Genomic DNA, 25,365 nt, shown 5'->3' with positions numbered 1-25,365 from the left:
TGTCTACAGGTGACTGCAATCAGCCAACCTCGGCCTTTTCAAACAAGGTGCATTTTACTCTTTTGGCTCAGGGGGTTTTATCTTTTGGATCTTGTTCTAAGCACCCAACTTCTGTGTACTACAGTCCATCTTCACATAGGCATGTCCCTTTGATGTCACTGGCAGGTACATTTCTCTTTCATTTCACACTGGACTAGGTCTCACTTTTCTTAAAAGTGTCAAATTAAAAGTTCATTCCCAAAACCTTTGCAATTTCTAACTGTGGGTCTTGTGTCCAGACTGAAGGTAGGGTTGGGGGTTTTGTTTGGTTTGCTAGTTAAGTGGTTTGGAGGTTTTATTGTTTGTTTGTTTGGTCTCTGATGGTTTGGAAGATCTTGCAGTTAGTCACATTTGAGAAAGTCTGGAACAGGTTCAAGAAATGGAGACTCATTTACCTGGTCATTACTGTGCTATGGCTGCATAATTCAGCTATTAAACAAAGAAAAGGGGTTTCATAAAGCAGATATCTGTGGGCAAGTGCATGTTCGATGCTGCAGTGAGCTGGCCACTTATAAATAAAACATCTGCAAATCATGTGTACACCCATAAATGCTTATGGATGTATGTTGAGTAAGGAAGACCCCCCTGAGGAAGAGGATACAAGTCATAAAAATAAGGCTAACGGGTGGACACTACGCTTTTTAACCCCTTGTGTGTGCTGTTCCATCTTTTTAATTAACAAATATATATTTTAAAAAAATAATAAAGAAAAACGTAGTCACAGGCAACACCTTCCTGTACTTAATTTTCTCTTTAACAGTACTCACTATTGAGATTTGGGTGGAATTTATCCCCAGAGGTCTGGCAGAAGTGAGGCAAACCCTTGTTTGGTAGAACTTGGTGAAGAGGGAGCAAACAGTGGGGAGATGGCTGCAGTCAGTGGTCAAAGTGATGGAGACCTGCCTGTCTGCTTCTGGTTAAACACCAGACACAGGAGGGGGTCCTGGTCTGGAGCCTGAGTCACATCCTAGAGATCCCATCTTAAGGAACCCTTTCTTTACTCCTTGTAACACACTAGGACTTTAAATTTTCTGTCCTTTTTTTTTTTTATTTTGGTTTTTCGAGACAGGGTTTCTCTGTGTAGCTTTGCACCTTTGCTGGAACTCACTTGGTAGCCCAGGCTGACTCACAGAGATCCACCTGGCTCTGCCTCTCGAGTGCTGGGATTAAAGGCGTGTGCCACCACCACCCGGTGACTTTAATTTTCTCTTTACCCTCTCTGCCTGCAACTTATTTGATGGTGCTCCCATCTGAAGACAAGAGCCTCCTCTGGAATACAAGAACTATCACCCATTTGTCACTGTGGGTAGGGCCTGTGCCTTTTGAAAAAAAAAAGAGCAGTTTATCTTCCGCAAGTACAGTAACCCCAGCCAGCAGGGTGCCAAAGAGGGGTTTACTTGGGCTATGTCAGCGGCAGGACCCACATAATTGTCAGAATTTCCCTGTGGGTCAGCATCTTCCGAGTTATAGGAAGAAAATCAAAGATGAGGTACTTGAAAAGATGGTAGTTATTGATTCCCCATTTGGAAACTCTTGCGTGAACACAGGTGTGGCTGTGACTGGGAACACAGCATGGCCCTGCCTGAATAAATCTGAATGCAGGATGGGTGGTCCAGATCACCCTGGACCCAGGACCTGGCCGTGCACATAGCAGCATTCAGACTTTGTATTTAGTTGAATAACCTTACAGACCTAAGTACCAATATCAAGCCTTAAAAATCATTGTCCATGTCATTCTAAGATTAAACGTGAAACTCAAGGTTGACCAGACTGGCCTCAAACTCACACAGATCCGCTTGTCTCTGCCTCCCATGTGCTGGGATTAAAGGTGTGGGCCACCACCACCCAGCACAAGGTTAAATTCTTAAGGCCATTAAAATGCATATACATTTCAGCTAAACTCCATTCTCTGTTGTTCTTCAGATCAGATAGCTGTATGCCATAAATGGAAGTCTTATAAAGCTGGACCAAGGAGCTTTTAGAATGCTTGCATGTAAGGGACCAAAGTCCCTATACTGGGCACAGTTTTCTGGTGCACAGACCTTAAACTGCATGCAGAATGCACTCACACTGGTCATGTTGCTTCATACCTGTCACCAGTGCTCAGGAGATGGCTCGGCACTTAAGAGTGTGCACTGCTCTTATAGAGGACCCAGGTCAGTTCCCAGCCTAACATCAGGCAAGTCACAGCTGCCTGTAACTCCAGAGATGGGATCCAACACCTGCTAGCCTTTGTAGGCACCTGCACACATGTGGTGCATATAAACACACAGTGATATAGAAAGAAAGAAAGAAAGAAAGAAAGAAAGAAAGAAAGAAAGAAAGAAAGAAAGAAAGAAAGAAAGAGAGAGAAAGAAAGAAAGGAAGGAAGGAAGGAAGGAAGGAAGGAAGGAGAAGAGAGGAGAGGAGAAGAGAGGAGAGAAGAGGAAAGAAAAGAAAGAAAGAAGAAAGGGAAGGGAAGGGGGAGGGGGAAAGGGAAAGGGAAGGGAAGTAGAGAGGAAAGGAAAGGAGGTGGAGACATAACTCTTTGGTTAAGAATGCACTGGCTGCTCTTCCAGAGGACCCAGGTTCAATTGGCTGCTCTTCCAGAGGACCCAGGTTCAATTCCCAGCACCCACATGGTGGCCCACAACCATCAGTAACTCTGGTTCTAGGGGATCCAGTGCCCTTTTCTGACATCTGAGGGTACCAGGCATGCAAGTAATACATAGCCATACACTCAGGAAAAACACCCGCACACATAATTTTTTTAATTTAATAAAATAATTCTTTTTTTAAAAAAGCAAGCAGGTGCTGAGGAGATGGTGCCATAAGTAAAATGCTCACCTTGTCAGTGTGAGCATTCTGTTGTCAGTGTGAGCATTCTGTTGTCAGTGTGAGCACCCTGTCAGTGTGAGCATTCTGTTGTCAGTGTGAGCACTCTGTTGTCAGTGTGAGCACTCTGTTGTCAGTGTGAGCACTCTGTCAGTGTGAGCACTCTGTTGTCAGTGTGAGCACTCTGTTGTCAGTGTGAGCACTCTGTCAGTGTGAGCACTCTGTCAGTGTGAGCACTCTGTCAGTGTGAGCACTCTGTTGTCAGTGTGAGCACTCTTGTCAGTGTGAGCACTCTGTTGTTAGTGTGAGCACTCTGTTGTCAGTGTGAGCACTCTGTTGTCAGTGTGAGCACTCTGTTGTCAGTGTGAGCACTCTGTTGTCAGTGTGAGCACTCTGTTGTCAGTGTGAGCACTCTGTTGTCAGTGTGAGCACTCTGTTGTTAGTGTGAGCACTCTGTCAGTGTGAGCACTCTGCTAGTGTATTTGAGTTCAGATCCCTAGCACTCATGTAAAAAAAAAAGGCCAGGTATCCTGGCATGGTGGTGCCCACCTTTGATCCCCAGCACTTGAGAGGCAGAGGCAGGTGGATCTCTGTGAGTTCGAGGCCAGCCTGGTCTACAAAGCAAGTTGCAGGACAGCCAGGGCTACACAGAGAAACCCTGTCTTGGAAAAACCGACCAAACAAAGCCGAGTGTCAGGAGATAACTGGCCAGTAGCCTAGCTGAAAAGGGGAGCTTCAGAGGAGAGACACAGCTCCAAGGACTACGATGGAGAGTGACAGAGCAGGACATCTGATGGCCTTCTTGGGCACACATACACACCCCACACAAACACACCACGTACAAATGAAAAACTTAAATAAATTTTAAAAATGGAGCATGGCATGTACCTATGATTCCAGTGCTGGAAGTGGGAAACGGGAGGCTTCTGGGAAGGGCTCCCTGGCAAGCCAGTCTAGCCAATTAGTGAACTCCAGGGCGGGACCCTGCCTCAAAAAATGGACAGTTATAGAGGAGGAGGACATCCCCTGTCAGCCTCTGCCTCCACAGGTTAGGCACACTCACATACTCGTGTGCATGCAATACACCAAATAATAATACACTCGAAGTTTTCGTCATTAACATCTATATCCCTTTCTGAGATCACAGAGCCTGACAAAAAAATCAAATTCAGATATTTAAAGACCACTCTGAACAGAGTCCTGTGCTTATCCCAGCAGCTCCTTTAAAGGACAGTAAACCACACAGGTAGAGTCTCACAGGGGAGAGGCAGGTGCCCGGCTAGCCAGAATGAAGTAGCAGTTTTTTAAAGGCGCGACAAGAGGTGTATGGGACCCACCAGGATGGTTAGGAGAAATGCTGGGTGGAGAGGGTAGTGTGAGAAAAGCACCTCTGAAGGATGGGTTGAACTGTATTCATTTTCAGGGGGCCGTTCCAGGCTCACAAGACAGAACATGCAAAGCACCCATGTGTGTGCACCCCATACCTTTTCAGAGCAGCGGAAGCCGCTAGTGCCTGCTGGAACAGAAACCCATTTGACCTGGCCTGGTGGAATTCCGAACACAAAGGTGGCGTTCGGGTGGGCAGTGCCCCGAGCTGAGCGGTCACCGGAGAAGTCCCTCTAGTGAACTCTGGTGTTAAGTAGAAGGGACTGGACTGCAGTGTGAGTCTAAAAACTTAGACTCTGCGTCAAAGCAGCACGGAACCCTGTCTGAGTAGCACGTCCTGTGCGACCACAGGGAAGTCGCTTGTGCTGGGGACAGTGGGGTTTCTGCAGCCATCGAGCCTGATACATGAATCGAGAGTCGGCTTTAAACCGCAGGAAGGAAAGGCAGCCGTGAGCCTTCAGCATGCTGATGGGCCGGCTCTCTCTGCTCCGGTAATCTTGATTTCACATGTAAAGAACCACATGATGCTGCTGGGCCCTGTAGCCGTGTTCCGGGAAACCTTGACAGAGTGTCCAGGCAGTGGAGGCCAAGGAGGAGGAAGAAACACCCTTCCCCAGGCTTCAGATGGCCATGGCAGCTTCTGCCAGTCAAAAGGATGGGTGAGACTTGAGAGGAAAGGGGAAAAACACAACAGTAGTGGGGGACGAAATGTCCCATCATGCCAGGGTCAGATCAGAAGAGACAAAGTATCACATTCGGTCCTTAAAGTCAGGAACAGGGCGACACCTTGAGAGGGGAGTTCTAGTCTTACTTGGCTATTCAAATGGTATGTTTAAGTTTTTAAGAAGCTAGGATGCGGAACATTGCTGTGTAGACAGTTCTCTTCTGCAAACCACAAAGAATTGCGTCTGAGGCAGTGTCTCCCTTTAGGTTCTGTGGTAATGAAGGCCAGGCTGTGACTTGGCAAGGATCTGAGACACAGTCCTTCCCTGTATCACCCCAAAGCAATGACCTTTCCCTTCCATGTCCGCACGTTCGTCTGCAGGAGATGTGCTGGATCAGAGGGCCTTGACCAGGGAAATCTGTGAGGAGTCTGAGATTACAGGCAGAATCCTGTGTTCATGTGCAGATTGGCATTTTTTTTTTTCCTGAAAAGAGGAATTCATAGTTGTCACCAGTTTTTCAAAGGGACTGTGACCCTCAGTGATTGTTCAGCTCCCAGGCTACCTTCCCATTTTGCTCTTTCCAGATTCCTGTCCAGGCCAGACAAGCAGCTCAGGGGGAGGCGGTCACTCACTGGGAGGGTGTTTGCTCGGTGTGGGGGAGGGGAAGGAAGCGTCCTCCCAGTGGGACTCTGCCAGGCTCCCACCAGCTGTCAGGCAACCCTTTAACCTCCCAGCCTGTCCCCAATGAGGGTCGTCGCTCAGGAGAGGCGGGTGAGGGCCACAGGCACCCACAGTTACAATCTGGGCTGCTCAGTGTGGAAGATCGTTCTATGCATTTAGAGCATTTCCTAGAGCTTCCCATGTCTAAGCTCTATTTAATGGAATCTATGCATAGTAAGTAAGCAGGTCAGAAGAAAGCAGCGTCCCGGTTTGAGATCAATCGCTGGCTAATACTTTATCGAGGCCACTTTATTATCTCATGCTGATCTGAATCCATTCTCCTCCTCCTCCTCCTTTGTAGCGCACACTTGGGCTGTGGGAAAAGTACAGATCCCATACATATTAAAAACATGTACCCATTCTATCTGTATGTAAATGCGTGAGGCACAGCTGGATATTGCAGAGGAGTTTGATTTACTAATAGTTATTATCTGTTCTCGCCGTTCAGTGGCAGAGAGAATTTCAGAAAAACAAGCTGGCACAGAAATTGTCTTTATGCTATTACTATCCTGCTTCGGTAACTGTTTAAAAACATGGGTTTTCTCTGTAGGCTCTAATAATGCCTGTTGTTTTCCCTGTGTCTCTCTCTGTGCATTCCAGAACAGGGTGTCCTGTGTTAGTCTCTTCCGCAGTTTGGTTTTCCTGTTCCTAAGAAGCAACCTGGGGCTCAGTTTGCTGTTGGAATGTCACAGTTTGCTTAGGAACCACGTAAATCTTGGGGCTGGATAGACAAGCAAGAGTGGGGCCTTAGGGGAGGGCTTCAGCTGTAATCACAACAGGGCTTTGGATGTTTGCTCCTCCACCTGATTCCAGCTGCAGACACGATGGCCTCAGATTTCTCCATGAAGGCTTTGTGTGTGAGAGGTGGGAATGTTTGGGGGCTAATAAACACCAAACTGTTCCAGAAAAATCTGTTTAAACATTTAATTACTTGCAAAGAGATGTTAACTTGTTTAACTCCTCTAAATTAAATTGTCACTGGTAGCTTTTCTGTTTGCTTGAACCTGATTGTAATTACATTTTCAAATACTGTGGTTGGTTATTCTCTCAATTAATCAAAGTATATGATAAATCAGACATCGGCATAGTCTCTTTCAAAGAGCGAAGGGATGCTGGGTTAGATGTTGGTCCCTCCTGCACTGAGATCCCAGTATGACTTTGAGGTTCACACACATGTCTTTGCTTTCCAGAGACGCAGACGTTCTGATCACTGCAAAAGGCAAAATGCACTTAGCAAACTAAGATGATTTTTATTCTGCTTTCTTTATAACAAGAACATTCATTAACCAGAAAGACCCAAAGGAAAGGGGGTGACCAAGGTTTTATGGAGGAAGGGAAAGGAGCTGAAGAAGGGCAGAGAAGGGGCTCATCTCTGAGGCCAGGAGGTCCTCTGTGGTTGACACAAAGGTGGAAAGATGCTCAGCTTTCTGGAAGCACAGGACCCAGCCTGTCCAGCATCACCTCCACATCCTACTAAAGAGGGGACAGCCAGAAAAGATGCATCCCCACAGCCCCTTGGGCGCTCAAGGACCAGGTACTAGGGGAGACCTGTACTTTTTAAAATACTAAGAATGGTTAGCAAGCTCTTGTGAATGTGAATGCCACTCACTACATCTGACTCCTGCCCGTGTCAAGTGCAATATGTCTGTTATTTCCCCCTCCTCCTCCCTTGAGGTCCTCCTCAATCTCAATCCCAGAATTACAGACCTGTACCAACATGCTTGCCACATACAAACCCGGTTTAGAATGTTCCTGAGTGTCTGACTCGTTCTTGCTTTGGGTTCTATACTTGGCCCATACACTCGTTAGCTGTGGCACCCAGAACTCACAGGCAGAAGTCCTGACTGGGGCCTTCCAGCACCAAAGTCACTGCCGGGTGGTGGTGGCCCCAAACAGAGTCTAACTGACAACCATGCCATGCTTTTTTCCTCGGGTTCTAAAGGCCATTAGAGTAATGTTTGTGTTTCCGTATGCATAGGAATCTTCTAGTAAAGCTCATGTTAGCACTTTAACTGCATATAATTATGATGCCAGAGTCCCCGTCTGGGTGCTTGAGACAGCGCTAAATCAGTCAGCTTTAATTTGAATTTCTGATAGCATGTTAGCACTTCAGCAAGACGGATTATAACCCTAAGAAACAGGCTTCCTTCCTCCTTAGATGTGGTCATGATGAGACTTTAAAGAATACACACATGTATATGTGTGTATGTGTGTGTGTGTGTGTGTGTGTTTTATGCATGCACGTGACCAGGAAAAGGTCTAGCCTTAGTCATGGTGATCTGACAGTTCGTGTTTCCAGATGAGGATAACTCCCCCATCTTCAAGTCAGATCCCTTTCTCTTGTAATTACATGTATGTGTTTGTTTGTTTGTTTGGTGTATGTGCAAGCATCATGGCACACATGTGGATATCAGAGGACAACTTTTCAGGGATCACTTCTCACCATGTGGACCCCGGGGATTAAATTCTTTAGACGGTCAGGCTTGGCAGCAAGCACCTTAACCACTGAGCCACTTTGCTGGCCTCCAGTCCGGTCTGTTATTACGGCTGTGGCTCACCTGTTTGAGACTGCAGCTGTCTGAACACGGGCCTGCAGTGTTCATGTTCTATGGAGCTGTCACCTTCCCAGCATCTCCTTTCAAGGCACAGTGAGGGGTTGCAGTCACAGCCCATGAGGAAAGAGGCTCCCTTAGGTGTAGTGGAAGTGGTTGGCCTCCTCTCCCCCCTTCATGTCAGCTTCCCTGGGGGCTGAGGGGGCCGTACTGTTAGCCTGCATCCCCCTCATTGGGTGCACTGAGATGTCTGCAGGTTCTGCCTTTGGGTGTCCAGCCTAGAAGCAGCCCTATTCCTTCTTAAGGTCTCCTCCTGCTTTACCTCTGGCAGGGCTCACTCCCTATTCTGCGCAGTACCTGGTGACATGCTAACCTGTCCAGAGCCAGTCAGTGTGTGCAGAGGCAACCCTCACAGCTCGTCAGAATCATCTGAGAGGTTTAGAGTAAGAAATGTGAGGGTTCTAACTAGACTGAGCACCTCCAACCCTGTGGTCAAGGAACAGATACGTTTTATTTTGTCTTTTACAGCCCTCTGGGTGATTAGAAGGAGCAGCCAGAGGAAAAGCTTGCTGTTTAATAAAACTCACTTTTTTCTCTGACTAGATTGTAAGTCTGCTGAAGGAAGAGTATGATCTCATAATTCAGTGCCTATCTCGGGCCTTGCCTGTCAATTAGGCTAAATGCTATTGCTCATTCTTTGCATGCACCATTCTCGCTAATCCAGTCAATAAATGCTACTCTGACAGGAGCAGCTGAAGACCAACAGGGTAAGTCCCCAGAAGAAGCTCACCCAAGGACAGGCGATCCCTGGAAATGATGACACACCCATACGATAGTACATGGTCTGATTAAAGTTTTTTGTTTGACTCCCTGCTGGGAGAGCTCATCCGGCTATAGTTAACTTCCTAGGACATTACTGTGTTCACAGGATGATATTCAAAGCATTGCACAAAGCAGCAGGACAGGGCCGTCAACAGCAGAGCAAACACTCTTGTCTCAGTCCTGCCCTGGAGGTGGGAACAGCCTGGAGTTCAAGGCAGGTATTGCTCCACACCACTGTCGTTTGACCACCGGAGAGCTCACCTCCAACCGTTAATTCCAAATCAAGAGACCATTCTCAAGCCAAGGCCTGGAGAAGACCTTCTGCCAGCACCCTCTTCTCCTGATGAGATAGCCGGAGACCACCAGGTCTCTATGGTCAGCACAGCAGCTGCACACCACCCTCGTGCCCCAGTGCTCAGGGGAATAGTGGTCAGGGTGCCGAAGCCCAGAAATGGTTAGCTGTTGAAGGTACGAAAGGATCTGAAAGCCAGTCCTCGGGACTTGGCAAATGCTGTTGAAGATAGCAAAGTTGTTTTCCCTGTGAGAACACACTGATAAATAGATGCAATTCTTATCAATTATTAATGCGACTAACCAGGAATGTCAGGGGCTGGGGAAAAAAATATGAGAAGCCTCCTGTTTACAGTTGTAGCCAGCTGGATTTGTTTAATGGGTTGTTTGCTTTTTAATTTGTAGCAGTTTTGAGCGAGACCTTTGGGGACTGGGATTCTTACGGCTTTGGATACAGTTATGGGGGTGGGGGGGTGCTAAACCTGTCTGCAGATAATGTGAGGTTCACATGGCCATTTAGAGACTATAGGAAGGCAGTGCAGACATTTGGGCCTTCCGTCCTCTATTTAATTTTCAAGATTCGAATTAAACATCAGGCCCTGGTCTACCGAGAGACATTTGCTGGAGCATGGACTAGTTTCTCTCCTGTATCCTGCTTTACCGCTCTGCTCTCTCTGTATAAATGGTCACCGATTCTGAAGTTGGAGAATAGGAACCCTTCATTTATTCAAGCAAAGGTTCCCCTGGCACAAATAAAAATGGAATTTTCAAATGTAACCCGATTAACTCTTAATTGTACACCAATAGCCTGTGTTTGTCTTGGCTCCCACAGAAGGCTTTCGGCACGACCTGCATCTCTGGCTACGGTTGCGGGGGAGGGGGATTCAATTAATAGCAGGACTTTCTAATTGTGGGATCGGTGTGGAGTTGACAAAAATTTGTATAAATAGGGTACATTTTTCTACTTAAGAGGGCTGTGCTGAGACATTTTTTAATTGGATTTTCATGGTGATTGACAGCATTTGATTATGACAGTAACTTTATTTGGCCGGACTGCTTTAGCCCCTGCTCAGATTTCCCATCAAAGCTCCTTTTCATCGGCTCAATCCCCGGCGGAGCAGCAGTCATTGTAGAGGAGGCTTTTAGCACCTTTGTTGTCCGCTCCCTGGTGATGATTGGGCCCAGCTGGTAGTAGATAGGAAAATGGGCCTTTCACAAAGAGGCTGCGGCTCCCGCCTCTGTGGCTTCAATAATTTTAAGAGCCCCCCAAACCTGTTGAGGATTAGAAGTAGCTTTAGATGTGAAATGAGTGTTAAGTATTAGTAATCGGGAGATTAGGGCCCCAGGGACCACGAGAGATAAACAACCGCAATTAAGGCAAATCTGCCGATGTAAACAAAATTTAGCAAAAGCAGATGCCCTCGCCATTTTGGGGATTGATTTGAGGGCACCGAGGAATCGATTTTTGTCTTGTTTACACTTGCAGACCCCTGTGATATACTGGAAGGCTAAATATTTCATACCGCCTGATTTTAGTTAATTTTTTTTCCAGTGCCTCACAGTAGGCGCCTCTCTTCTCACAGTGACCAGGCCTGAGTTTATTCAGCGTTCATAGGGAGCAGCTAATTGTCTATGAAGGGCCCCTGTGTTTAAATGGGCTTGACAGGAATTTAAATTTTGTTTCAATCAACCCCTGTGCTCACAGCCTGCTCCAGCTTCTAATTTTTAAATTAAACATGATTTTTTTTAAGCCACAGCCTTGCCTCTGGAATGATCTCCCTCTAGCTTTCGGAAGGCAGACCGGCAACCCTAGAAGCTGGCAGATGCTGAAAAGGTCTTTCTCCAGAGCAGGGCTGGACCCCTGTCAGGAGGTCTGCAGAACCTATGCTGGGCTCCTGAAAAGTGGGTTAAGCACCGGGAAGCAAGCATCGTGGGCTTTCAGGACCAGTGAGATTACAGCCTCCTGCACTCATGGTCCAGGCTCTTTCAGAAGCTTTCTCTGCTGTGGAGAGGCAGAGAGAGCATTTCAGTGAGCACTCCCCAAGTTTGTGTCCTGAGCCCCAACTCAGTACAGAGTATCCCACCCAGATGAGGAAAGGGGGCACCATGTGGTCCCTGGGTCCTGGAGCCTAGCAAGAGAGATGAGGTAAATCAGCTACTCATGATGGAATTGACAGGGGCACACACACACACACACACACACACACACACACACACACACACACACACACGTCCCTTGCCTCAGCTGCCCCGTTCTGGCAGTCTCTGGGTGCCTGCAGCATTGCCCTGTGCTCTGCCACAGCCCACTCCCAGTCACATGGTGACTCCTCACTCAGCCACCAGCATTCAGCCCTTGCTGCCTCCCAGGCCGCTGCAGTGAAGAAGACAGCTTTCTCTAGCATGTTACCATCCCACGGTAGCTGGGAATAGTCCTAAACCAGATCGGGGTTCCTAGAGGACAGATCAGTCCCATTCATCACCCTCTTTGGATCTTTAGCATCTAGCCCAGCCTGAGACCAAGCCCAGGAAATGGCTGCTGAATTGAAATCATAGGAACTTATTTGATGGGTAAAGTGAGTTCTGGGAAGAAAGGAATTTCCTTGACCCTGGATATCTAGGGAGACTTTGTGAGTGGAGTGGCCAGTGAGCCAGGCCTTACAGGACAGGGCGGATATATATGTGCATTCGTCACTATCAATACACAAATGTGAAGCCCAGCTTGGCTCTAAGGGAAAGTGCCACTCTCTGATATCCACACTGGCCAAAGCTGCTCCCTTAGTTTATTTTCTTAGGACCAACGTGATAGACATAAAAGTAATGATTGCACAGAACTTTGTGACTGTGATGCATTCAGAAAGAATTCTGGTATGTGTGTGGTGACTTAAAAAATAAGTATGTATTTATTGGCATAGGTTTGCAGTCACAGCTGTGTGAGAGGCTGCGATGGAAGGCTCTCTTGAACCCACAAGTTTGAAATAGCCACTGTGACACAGAGACCCTGGCTTATGAAAACAAGATCGGAAAGGGAAGTTGTTCCAAGCCAATGACATCTTTTAAGAACGAGAGTTAGAGTTTCTCCCACATCGTTATCTCATTTTACCTAACCGTGGATACTAAGGTTTACTCTCACTTCCACGGCGGTGATACATAAAGCAGGCTCAGTGGGGTTCGCCACTGGCTGGGAGTCCCACACAGTGGGCAGCAGAGGACTGCGCTGTGCCCTACATCAGAGCTGTGTCTCCTGCCGCTGGGTAGTAGGCAGCGGGGCGTTAGAGTGGTTTGAGGATTTCAGCCAAGTGACTATTCCAAAACAACGACGTATAAACATTCCACAAAGAAAAGCATAAGACTGCTAAAGCGGGTGCCTGCTCAGCTTCTGGATGCTTTGCACAGACCACTGCCGTGGTCCTATACCCTTCCACATCTGTAGGACTCTGAGTGAGGCTGCAAGCAGGTTTGCACATGCTTGAAGCCAGAACCTTAGTATAAACAGCTCAACAGGGGGAGAGAATGGAACTACCAGCTGCTTTCACCAGATCTGCTAAGTGGTTATCTAAAGGGAAGCCAAGAGCACTTGAAGGTTTTATTGTTCGTTGGATTTGGCAGCCTGTGCCAAAAACAGAGTTTGCCTGCTAGTTCTCTGGTCAGAACTTTTCCACTCCCCAGATCCCAGACACCTGGTTCCCCTGGGAAAGGTTTCCGGCTGACTTTACTGAGCACGTACTATGTGTGGATACAGATTAATGTGTCCAGAGTATGGGCAGTAGACGGTGTGGTGTCTTCATTGCCTCCTGAGCCCAGCCACCAAGCAAAGGAGTCAAGCCTGAGAGCATTGCTTGAAGCAGCTGACATTTTCCTGTGTCAAAACCTCTCTGTGGAAGAAGCCACATAGGAGCTTTTGCTGGGATGTGGCTTCTAGTCTTGTCCCCTGAAGTGTGGGGGCAAGCAGCTCCAAGCCAGCCACTTGATGCACGGCTGTAAGAGAAGGCAGAGGGCTGTCCGGTTTGGAGTTCAGCCATTGCCTCCCTGCAGCTGTCCCAGGAAAGGCACCAAAGAGTCTTCAGTGGTTTCTGTTAAATAAATGGTTAAAACACAAAGGAAAGAAAGAAACCTCTGTGGAGCTGGGCATGGTGATGCATACCTGTGATCCTAGCACTTTAAATAAAGGCTGGAAAGGATCTGGATCGTAGGTCACCCTCAGCAGCATAGTGAGTTCCAGACCAGCTTGGGATACATGAGACCCTGTAGGTACCAAACTCTGGCAAGAGCTTTGAGAGGCTTGTAAACAAAAGAGTGGGGTCACATCCCTCGTGTTCCTAAGACGAGCAACCTGGTAAACCAGAGCTTAGACATCCAAAGCAGGGTCTCCAGTACGGCACTACCTCTAGGAAAGTGGGGGAGCCCAGCTGTTTAGTTAGCTCACACCTTTACCTGTAAAATGGGAGAGGTGGGGCTGGCAGTGTAACTCAGTTGGCACAGTGCCTGCCTGGCAAGCACAAGGCCCTAGGTTTGAATCCCAGCACTCAGGCAATGGAGGCAGGAGGATCGAGGTGGTCAAAGTTATCCAAGGCTATAGAGCAAGTTCATGGCTAGCCTGAGCTACACGAGAACCTATCGTGAATATAATAATAATAATAATGAATTTTAATGGAAACGATAATGCCCATGTCACAGGGCATTCTGTGAACTTCCAGCATAAGGTAGAGTTTATGAAAGTATAATTGTAAACTGTTAATTTACAATTGATATGCATAGGTCTCACTTATATAGTCTCCTCAGGTTGTGATTTTCACGTCTAAGATACCTGGGCATCTCCAGTTTGTAACTTCTTGGACTTGGAACAAGTACAGATATATGGGCCGTTTGCAGTTCACATCTGCTGGTTTGGTGGTCTCTCTGGAGAGGACTGGTTGCTGTCGTCCCCACTGTTGGGAATCTTGACTCTTGTATCTGTTCCTGTCTGCACCGGGATGTCATGAGCCTGTGGTTGGAGGAAATTGCCAAGAGAAGCAGTGAAGTGTGTGTCCAGGTGCAGAAAGACCATCAGAACTGTCCGTGTCCTCAGGAGCAGCCAGCGCACACCCTTGCTGATATTCGGAGGAACAGGACAAGCCGAGCACTCCCTTCTTGAGTGGCATGTGACGTCAGGGTGGTGTGGCTGAAGAGGCACAGTGGTCAGGGAGAATGCTCGGCTCTGTCTCAGCCTCTCAGGTAGAGAAGTCGACCTAAGTTCAGGAATTAGAAAGTGGTGGGGCAGCGGAGTGCAGCTCTGCCTCCTCCTTTCCTGCCTACCTGAGTTTCACAAAGCATGACCGGTGTGTGTGTGTGTGTGTGTGTGTGTGTGTGTGTGTGTGTGTGTGTGTGTGTGTGTGTGTGTGTGCGCGCGCGCGCGCACATATGTGTGTACTTGTGTGTGTATGATTGTACATTTGGATAGTTTTGTGTCAGCTTGGCACAAGCTAGAGTCATCAGAGAGGAGGGAGCCTCAGTTGAGAAAATGCCTCCATAGATCAGGCTGTACATAAGCCGGTGGGGCATTTTTCTTAATTAGTGATTGATGGGGGATGACCCAGCCCACTGTGGGTGGGGCCACTTCTGTGCTGGTGGTCCTGGGTTCTATAAGAAAGCAGGCTGACCAAACCATGAGAACAAGCCAGTAAGTAGTGCCCCTCCATGGCCTCTACATCAGGTCCTGCCTCCAGGTTCCTACCCACCTTGAGTTCCTGTCCTGACTTCCTTTGGTGATGAACAGTGATGTGGACGAGTAAGCCAAATCAACCCTTTCCTCCCCAAGTTGCTTTGGTCATGGTGCTTCACACTGCAATAGAAACTCTAACCAAAGCACTTGGATTTTTTGTTTGGTTTGGTTTGGTTTGGGTTTTTTTGGGGTTTGTTTTGTTTTGTTTTGTTTTTCAAGACAGGGTTTCTCTGTGTAGCTTTGTGCCTTTCCTGGAACTCACTCAGTAGCCCAGACTGGCCTTTGTTTTTGTTTTGAGACAGGGTATCTCACTAGTCTGGAGCTTAACACCTGAGGGATCTTTCTGCCTGCCTCCTTCCTCCTGCCTCCCTAGCATTGGGATTACAAGCATGCGTCACATACCCAGTCCATTCTGGGTGTCATTCCATCCTCATGCTGTGCAGCAAGCACTTTGCCAACTGAGCCATCTCCCTAGCCCAAAGTGTCACTCTTAGATGAGATTGACAAAACAAAAACAAAACCATGTTCCTTGCTTAGCATAGCCTGACATAAAGAAGTCCATGCTTGATAAATGGTAGCCGCTCATCATTGTCATGGCCATTAGAGAGTTGAGGGAAACGTTCCATGGAGAGAAAACAGAGCAGGCTGAGTCCAGAGGTAACAGTGGACAGCAAGGAGCCCACCTTGGCCAGAGTAAAGAAGACCTTGGACGTGCTGTGAGTAACATTAGCTGGGCTGGACAGCCCACCTGGGAAGACCCTTCCAGAGTGAAGCAGGAAAGCAGGGTGCCTGGCCGGTTGTTCAGCAGGGGAGTGGCTGGACAGACAGGTAGGCAGCCGGTAAGAGCAGCATAGGGCAGTTTTGCTGGCTGGAGTGGAGGAGCTAAGTTCTAGCCCAAAACTGATCATCGAGCAAAAACTGTCCTAACCTAACCTTCTACCTCTTTCCAAATTCCCTTGAAAGTCTAACCGAGAGGACCAGAAATGGAGCTCCGAGCCTGTAGCCTTTGGCTGCATGCCATTTGTCTCTGTGCTTTTTTCTCCACGTCCTTTCCTTCTGTCAGGGAACATCATTACTATGCTAATCTTGCTGGCCATCATTTTAACACTGACCCCTGCTAACCTGCCTTTGCAATTGCAGGGACTGTGTTTAACTTCTCTAAAAGTAACCTTAAATTGTAGTCTTGTAAGAATTCCAAAGCTGTACCCTTCACTCCTTCTTCTAATGAGGTTATGACCAAATGCTCATTATAATTGCTTTAGACTCCTTTTAATTTTCAAGCTTATTAATCATAAGAAGAGTTATTTAAAATTGCATAAATTAATCTTAGATTAAAAGCCCATCAAAGCCTGGAAACAATTAAGAATAAGTAGGATTTCCCTGGGGCAGCAAGTTTTATTTTAATATTGTAGTCAGGTGGATATCAGAACCTTGAAGTATGGTAGTGATTAATGTATGCAAAATTTAAATGAGATTTTTTTAAATGGCAAGTCTAAATCACTTATTGACCTAACTGTAGGCTTTAGCCGCATTGTCTGTCATATGTTGAAACTGTTTACTAATCAACATTTTAATTACCGCGTGTGCTGGCAGACCCTAGGACAAACAAAATCCAGCATTTCAGATTGCTGCCGCCAAGACTCTCACCCAGAAATATCAAGAAGATGGAAAGATGGAGAGATGAGGAGACCACTTAGCTCTCAGCACAGCAGGGGCTGCCAGCAACTTTCCTGCCTAGCACTGTGCTGGGTGTCCTAAACACAAACAGTGTGTAGTCTTTGGTTCCCAGGTCCTCTCCTTGTTTATGTTAAGGAGATAGATGTTTCCAGAAAGAAATCTGATTGTACTTCAGCCAAAGTCAGAGCCGTGGCCTTGCCCAGCTCCCATGTTCTCCATCCTCTGTCACTGCCAGGTGACCCAGGAGGTACCTAGGAGGCTGCTGTGAGTCGGGAAGAATTCCTCTATGCTGTGAATGTTGGGTCTCTGTTGAAGGGAGGACAGAGGAGGGTCCCCCAGAAGGAACTATGTCCTGTGTGTTGAAGGGAGGACAGTAGGAGGGTCCCCTAGAAGGAACTATGTCCCGTGTGTTGAAGGGAGGACAGTAGGAGGGTCCCCCAGAAGGAACTATGTCCTGTGTGTTGAAGGAAGGACAGTAGGAGGGTCCCCCAGAAGGAACTATGTCCCGTGTGTTGAAGGGAGGACATTAGGAGGGTCCCCCAGAAGGAACTATGTCCTGTGTGTTGAAGGGAGGACAGTAGGAGGGTCCCCCAGAAGGAACTATGTCCTGTGTGTTGAAGGAAGGACAGTAGGAGGGTCCCCCAGAAGGAACTATGTCCTGTGTGTTGAAGGGAGGACAGTAGGAGGGTCCCCCAGAAGGAACTATGTCCTGTGTGTTGAAGAGAGGACAGTAGGAAGGTCCCCTAGAAGGAACTATGTCCTGCGGAGACTGGAGTTTCCACCTTCCTGGAAAGGATCCTTGTGACCAGCTGGCTCACTGTTGATGTTTTGTGAAAGTTCAGTCAAGGTCAAGCAGAGAAAGAAAGTGCTCAGCACAGGAGATGGGAAGGACTAGGTTCCCAAGTGCAGTTTCCAAAACTAGACTGTGAATTGTTAATACGTCACCCAGTACAACGAGAAGCCAGGCTCCTCTGTCCTTCAGGGGCCCAGCCCCATCCCCAGAGCTGACCCCAGTGTACAGCCTCAGACTTGAATTCCGTTCGTTCTGCCCTTTGCTCTGGGGTTGCGCATGTCTTCTAGATCCTCCTACGTCCTATAAAAAAGTTAATTCCTATTAATGAATCCGTGCATTCCATAACATGGATGTACTGTGTTTATTTAACCAGAACTCTGTCCTAGAACATGGAGCTCTGAGCCTGTAGCCTTTGGCTGCATGCCATGTTAGCTATCACTGTGTTTTTGCTGTTAAGACCATGACTCTCAGACTGGCAAGATGACACAGTGGGTAAAGGTGATTGTTGCCAAGCCAGACTACCTGAGTTCAATTCCTGGGACCCACATGGGATAAGGAGAAAACCAACTCCAGCAGATTCTCTGCACCCATTCCATGGCATATGCCCATATACATATGTACATATATACATACATACATACTTTTTTTTATTTTTATTTTATCTTATTTTTTTGGTTTTTTTGAGACAGGGTTTCTCTGTATAGTTTTGGTGCCTGTCCTGGATCTCGCTCTATTGTCGCACGAATCTTAAAAGATCTTATTAATAAAATCAAACCTGATGCCAGTTATTGGGGTGAACGCTGGAAGATCAGAGAGACAGAACAGGCCACAGCTAACCTCACCTGGCCAACTTCTCAGCCAATCCTGTTTCCTCAAACTGAAAGCCTCTGTGTCCTCATCCAAAATGGATCTCAGCTGAACTGCTGCTCAAAAGCCTAACAGCTTAACCAGGCTCTAGTTCCTGGTTTCATGCCTTAAATACCTTTCTGCTTTCTGCCATCACTTCCTGGGATTAAAGGCGTGCGCCACCACCGCCCGGCACATACAATTTTTAAGACAATTACTTTTTTTGTTTGTTTGTTTTGTTTTTCGAGACAGGGTTTCTCTGTGTAGTTTTGCGCCTTTCCTGGAACTCACTCTGTAGTCCAGGCTGGCCTCGAACTCACAGAGATCCGCCTGGCTCTGCCTCCCGAATGCTGGGATTAAAGGCGTGCGCCACCACCGCCCGGCTGACAATTACTTTATATGCATTTTTAAAGCTAGATATGTGAAGTCAGCGCCCTTACCTCATCTGATATAAATCACAGCCTTTAATCTTTGCCATCTGATCAGTAGTAAATGTCCTGTTTGTTGTTTGATTGGCTTTTTTTTTATTAAGTTTGAAAATGAACAGTTCTTTCTCATGTTTGTTGGACAGTGTTGTTGTTGTTGTTGTTGTTGTTGTTTGTTTAGTTTTTACATCATTTGCTTGTTTCTCTGCTTGACTGTGTTTCCATCCCTTCACACTTCTGACCCTGACTCCCAGACTGGAAAGTGGGAGAATGGACACATGGCCGCCCGCCCAGGCACCTTCCCACCCCACAATGTCTGTGTCCCCTTTTCAGGCAGTTTCCACACTAGCAGAGGCGCCCTCTGCCTCAGTGCTGTGTAGCCACTAGCTGGGGCACACTGTGAGCTGGGGTACATAGCCACATGGTCATTTTCCTCTCTCTTTGTTCAGTGTGTAACTTTTTTCAAGAAGCAGGCTTTGAAATTGCAAGGCAGAGCTGGGACTGAACTTGCTTTCAAGCTGCCTGTAGACATCAGGAATATTTATTTTCTCTATTTGTTTTGAGCCTGGGAAGACTGTGTGGTTTTCTCACCACTGTCCTGATGGAGCCCTGACCAGCAAGCGTGCAGTGCCCCTAGCCCTAATGTGCCATTAATGATAGGTTAATGTACAGTATAATGTTTTGGGGACTATGGGTTCATTACACTTCTGAGTGTGAGGTCTTTCCACAGAGCGCCCAAGGTCCCATTGCATTATATCATGCAATAAAAATACCCTTTTCATATCACACACTAATAAACTGTATTTGAAATGCTGTCTGAGGGCACTGCCGTCATGTCTTTAGGCTTGGTGAGGGCAACAGTTGGATTTCTTGTTTCTGTTTGGTGCTTTGCTCACATGGGCTGCTGAGCCCAGGAGACGTCAGCTTGGCCTTGTTTCACATGGAGAACAAGTTGGTTCTTTAGGGCTGGGATTCGAGGGGCAAGGCTGCACCTCCAAAGTAATGAGGGGCCTTGGTACCTAGAGAGCAGAGTCTCAGAGCCCACTATCCATCCTACAACCCGGTGCCGCTCTGTAAGGTCAGCAAGTCATGTCAGAAACTGGCCGAGTGTCCACCACGCTGAGCATGGGTGTTGGTTCTAGTAAGTTTCCTTGAAGACCATGATGGGTGCTTCAGCACTGAGGCCTCTTGAGGTCATGACCTCAGGCTTGGCCTGGGACAGCTTGCACTGACTTTCTCACCGTCTCCTGTGACGTGGGTGTGGGGCTGTCCTGTATGTTATAGGAGACAGTGTTCACAGAACAGAGCAGGTTAGGACCCACAGCTGGCTTCTTCTCTGCTTCCAGGTGCAGCCCTGATGCACCTTTAGATGGTGGTCGGCTGGTACAGCACCTCTTTAATGGGCACATCCTCTGGAGTCCTCTCCAGATCATTGGCTGCCATCAGAAATGATTTGGAACTTTGGGCTCTTTAGAGGAAGGGATCTCCCTCCAGTGAACAGAACAACCTCAGAATCAAGGATGAGGCAGAGGCAGAGGGACCAGATGGCTTCACGGCACCTACGTTAACATTGTCTCTAAGGCAGACGTGGCATCTGCGACTTGGTGTTTGGGGGAGTTCTTTCTACAGGTTGTGGGATGTCGAGCAAGAGTGGTGGGGAACGGAGAAGCTGAGGTTAATGAGATCTGAGCCTGGAGCACCACCATCACCACCTCAAAGTGCAGGAGCTCTGCCTGTAAAAGGAGTTAGCATTCATTCACTCATTCATTCATTCATTTTGTCTTTGTCTGTTTTTAGCTATGTAACTCAGGAGCTCCTTATGTATCCCAGGCTGGCCTCAAACTCATTCTTCCTCTGCCTTTCAATTGCTGAACCATGCCTGGCTGATACTACTTTCTGAAGGGGCCTTTGGCGATCACATATGCCTTTGACCTGCTTTAAGTCATGTGCTGCTGCTGCTGCTGCTGCTGCTGCATTCACTGTGTTGGAACAAAAGGCACAGGTTTGGAGCCTCTCCACTTCAAATCCCACACCCACCTTGGCCAAATCAATTAACATGCCCAAGCCTACTTTTCTAACAAACACATGGAACAGAATAGCAGCGGTGCCGTTAGCGACTTCCTGGGTAGCCATGAGAACGCACTTGACTACATTTTGTGGAATGAACACCTGCCCAGATGCCACTGCCTCTAACAGTCTCTACAAAGCGTTCTTAGGCCGTGTCATCACAGAATAGCTGCCCCTAGAGCAAAGGCAGTGAGGGCAGGAAGGGCCTAAGCTGGGCCTGGCAAGATGACAAAGTGAGTAAAAAAGCACTTAAGACCAGGCCTGAGAGCTGAGTACAGTCTCTGGGACATACACGGTGGACAGAGAAAACTGACGCTTTCAAGTTGACCCCTGACACCCACACACATGCTCACACACAGAATAAATGAATGAATGAATGAATGAATGAATGAATGAATGAATGAATAAGTAAATAACTGTAATAAAAATTGTTGTGGCCAGGTGGTGGTAGCCGCGGCGGCGGCTCCGCATGCCTTTGGCCCCAGCACTCGGGAGGCAAAGACAGAGAAGCCATGAGACAGGGTCTGTGCTCACTTGTGTGGGGAGAGGAGGTGGGGACCTGTGCGTACTTCTGTGTTCTAGAACGAGGGGAAAGGACTTCCACTGGGAAAGGAAGTTAAGAGCAGAGGGATTGTGTGAAGGGCTGACTTGGTCTGGGGAGCAAAGGAGGATGGAGCTGAGCCCCTCCCACAAAGCCTCTGCACCCTCCCACCCCCTCCCACGCCTCACATGCTCTCACACGCCCTCACACGCCCTCACACGCCTGCTGGCATTTACCCCTGAACGTTGTGAAAGAGTGTCTAGATTTCAAGGAGAATTTGGTTTTCTTTGAAGGAGTCCGAAGTTGGACTAAAGCCTTTCTTTCCAGATGTGAGGCCTTTCAAGCACTTAGGTGACCCTCAGGGGTTAAATCTGTGTTTGGGGCTGCAAGGACTTGAAAAATGCTACCCTGTGTCAAGAAAACCAGAAGTGACAAGTTCATTTGAAAAGCCTGGTTTGTCATTGTTTATCTCATTTTCGGAGTTGACACAGAAAATTAAACCAGCTGACACTCACTCTCTGCAGCCGCTCTGGCTCCCTCCCCGGCCCTCGCTTCCTGACCTTGCCACCACAAAATGCTCCAAAGCCAAAATACAGAAGTCCCCACTGAGTTTCTGAGCTGCTCTGCAATCGTTCCAGGATTATGTCATAGGGTGCCATCCCTAATGTTATTAAAAAACAAGATGAGGGAGATGTTTCTTTCTCTTTCTCTCCACCTTGAGAATAAATCTTAGAGGTACCCAAACTTCAGAGGAAGCCAAGAGCAACTTGGGCCCTAAGTGTCCCATACGTCTTCACTGAATTTATAGGATGGCGGGTTTTTCTGCCGCTGTGACATCACACATTGCTTCCTAGAGAATGTTCCAGAAAGGCCATGGGCAAAGTGATATGTTTTGCTGTGCTTAAATATTGGTGTTCCAACACTCAGGTGGCAGGGTGTCTTTCCTTCAGTGTCGCTGGTGAATGAGCTGTTCCACCCCAGGAAGCTACCCAGCTAACCAAAGCAAATCCTGTATAAACTCAGAACTTAACAAAAAGAAGGAGGAAAAAAAGAAAGAAATTGAAAAATACATTTTAAATATAGGGACTGGAGAGAAGACTCAGCAGTCCTCTGCTCTTCTAGAGGACTTGGGTTCAATTCCCAGCACCCACATGGCATTCACAACTGTCTGTGACTCCAGTTCCAGGGGATCCGACACCCTCACATAGAAACACATGCAGGTGAGATGCCAGTGCACATAAAATAAAAATAAAATTTTAGAAAGAAAAATATTTTAAATGTATCACACACTCCTTTCTTTTTAAAGATTCCACATGTCCACACTTCTGGACTTAATGTTTTTGTTTTGGTTTTTGGTTTTTCAAGACAGGGTTTCTCTGTGTAGCTTTGCACCTTTCCTGGATCTCACTCTGTAGCCCAGGCAGGCCTCGAACTCACAGAGATCCGCCTGCCTCTGCCTCCCCAGTGCTGGGATTAAAGGCGTGTGCCACCACGGCCTGGCTGACTTACTGTTCTTACTTCTTTAATTTCTTTACGTGGGTCCTTGCCAGTGAGCCTCGCAGGGTTCTCTGATACTGTGTGTAGGGCTGTGGGTGTTTGACCCCGGACCAGTGTTTCCATTTCATCCTCATAGTGTAGTTTTGCTAATAGATCCTGCTCACTGGCCCTGCTCTTCCTTCTGAACCGCCCTTCCTTAGGCCTTTGGTATTTGCCTAGTTTGTGTTCGGGACTGAAGGAGGAGAGGCTGCACTTGTTAAAATTAAGTCTTCAGGGTCTGTGGAGATGGCAGAGTGGATAAAGTGCTGTGGCATGAGCTTGAAGACCTGGGTTCGAGTCCCAGCACCCACATAAAGGCTGTCCCAGCACTTGGGAAGCAGGGGCAGGAGGGTCGGCCTGGTCTATAGAGGGAGTTCCAGGACGGCCAGGGCTACACATAGAAACCCTGTCTTGACACCCCCCACCAAAAAAAAAAAAAAGCTGGACATCATGGCCTGTGCTTCAGTAATCTCGGCACTGGGGAAGCAGAGCTAACTGGCCTCCTGAGGCTCACTGTCAGCCTTCTAGCCAAATGCATGGGCTCCTGCTGCAGTGAGAGGCCTACCCCCCAAATAAGATGAACAGTAGAACTCAACTCTGGCCTCTGTGCATGTGCACGCGCACACACACATACACACACACACACACACACACACACACCAAAAATAAAAACAAGTCTTCAAGTCAAGACAATTGGTTTGAGTAGAGCCTTGAGGAACTAGATCAAAATCAAATGTTCAAATTTTAATTTAACTTCCAGATTTGTAGTCAAAGGTGAGGTGTTAAATGGTAGTGGCCACAGACTGCACAGCAGCTGTAGATCTGGCAGCAAGCAGTCTCACTAAATAAAAACTAAAGATCTTACGCACATGATGAGGAGCAGTATGAACCTTTGCTCTTAGGTTGGCGATAAGGGTGGATGTCAAATCGTTGAGGTTTTGTTATTTTCTGAGGGCACCAAATAACCATGTGGTAAAGAGGAGCTGTAACTCAGAGGGCAGGATGCCCGCCCGCCCAGCATGCGTGAGCCCCGAATTCCATCCCCAGCATAAATGAAACTGAGCACAGGGGGATACATGTCCATCATCCCAGCACAAGGGCAGCAGAGACAGAGGATCAGAAGTGCAGGGGTCTCCTTGGCTATGTAGTAAGTACAGAGGCCAGTGGGTTACATGAGACCCTCTAAAATGAGAGTGGGAAAGAGAAGGCATATGCCAAGGACAAGGCTCCAGGGCTCTGAAGCCCAGGCATAGCTCCAGCCCATGTACACCCCCCAGCTCTGTCACAGGGAGCTTGGCTAAATACAGTCTCCTGGAAAAACAGAGCATGGTGCTTATAACTAAGTTGCTCCTCTGCCCCCCTCCATCATTCATCCTGTGTGTGACCAGCCACGCCACCTCAGAACAACACAGGTCACCCACTCACAGCCACAGAGAGCATGTTCTGGGCTTCTATACATTTTGTTCCCTTCACTGTTACCTTGCAAAGCACAGTGAATCAGTAACAGAATAGCTAAGTACCACAAGTCCCTTGTGTCACAGTTGAGAAAAATCATGCTCCAGGCTAGCAGTGGATTCTAGTGATGAGTTTTATTTGCTGCTGGGTCATAGAACGATCTAGTTTACTTCTTTTTTCATACACAGACATTTTTTAATGGAAAGGGAAGTACAGTTTTGAATGGAAAGATAAAAGTGATTCTTTTCTTTCTTTAAGGTGGCGTCTCACTATATAGCTCTGGCTGGCCTGGAACTCACTCTGTAGACCAGGCTGGCCTCAAACTCACAGAGATTCACCTGCCTCTGCCTCCCTGGTACAGTGATTAAAGGCGTGCGCCACTTCGCCCAGAAAGTGATTGTTTTCAGTACATGCAAAGGCTGAGCTTGGGCCTTTCTTGTTCTTTTTAAAAGGTCTAGTTTCGTTATTGTTAGTTATGTTCATGTCGGGGAGGTACCCAGGAAAGCCAGAGGAATTGGAACTGGAGGTACAGGCAGGTAGGCAGTCGTGAGCCCCTGACGTGGGCGCAGGGAACCAAACTTGGGTCCTCTGCAAGAGCATCCAGTGCTCTTACCCACCGGGCTGTCCCCTTGGCCTGTAATCTACTCCAGCCTGCTCCCCACACACAGCCCCTGTGGGAGGCCCCCCAAAGCTCTGCAGCACCACAGTGTGACGGGAAAAAGGACAATCAGAAATTGTCCACTTTTATTTCAGTCTTTGTGGTCAGCTTACAGTTTGCCTCTTCTCCTGTTACAAAACCAGAAAGGCTGTTAGCAAGGCAGGTTTTAAGCAGATATCAGCCCCTTAACTGGACACTTCTAGAAATAAGACATGACAGTGGTCTGGAGTGCTTTGAAAAGTTCAGAGTGTGGTTCTGGGGCTGGAAACCCATGACCAGCTCTGGAGGTGTGTCCATCAGTGTGAATGGACACTCGCCCATCACCTCCATCCTCAGCCTCTACATCTTTGCCTCACAGTCAAACTCATATGGTCTCCCTC

The 25,365-nt window shown here is 47.6% G+C and overlaps 1 protein-coding gene across 3 annotated transcripts in view; it reads left to right on the top strand.

Annotated features, from left to right (window-relative positions):
* The window catches only part of Map2k5 (mitogen-activated protein kinase kinase 5), a 256,460-nt gene that overhangs the window by 224,627 nt on the left and 6,468 nt on the right, over positions 1-25,365 (top strand). The window lies entirely within an intron of this gene.

The sequence above is a fragment of the Peromyscus californicus genome, unplaced genomic scaffold, assembly GCF_007827085.1.
Source record: "Peromyscus californicus insignis strain IS unplaced genomic scaffold, ASM782708v3 Scaffold_11__1_contigs__length_118956290, whole genome shotgun sequence".
NCBI classification, from domain to species: domain Eukaryota; kingdom Metazoa; phylum Chordata; class Mammalia; order Rodentia; family Cricetidae; genus Peromyscus; species Peromyscus californicus.
Note: the sequence above shows the minus strand (reverse complement) of the source record. Positions and strands in the feature narration are given on the sequence as shown.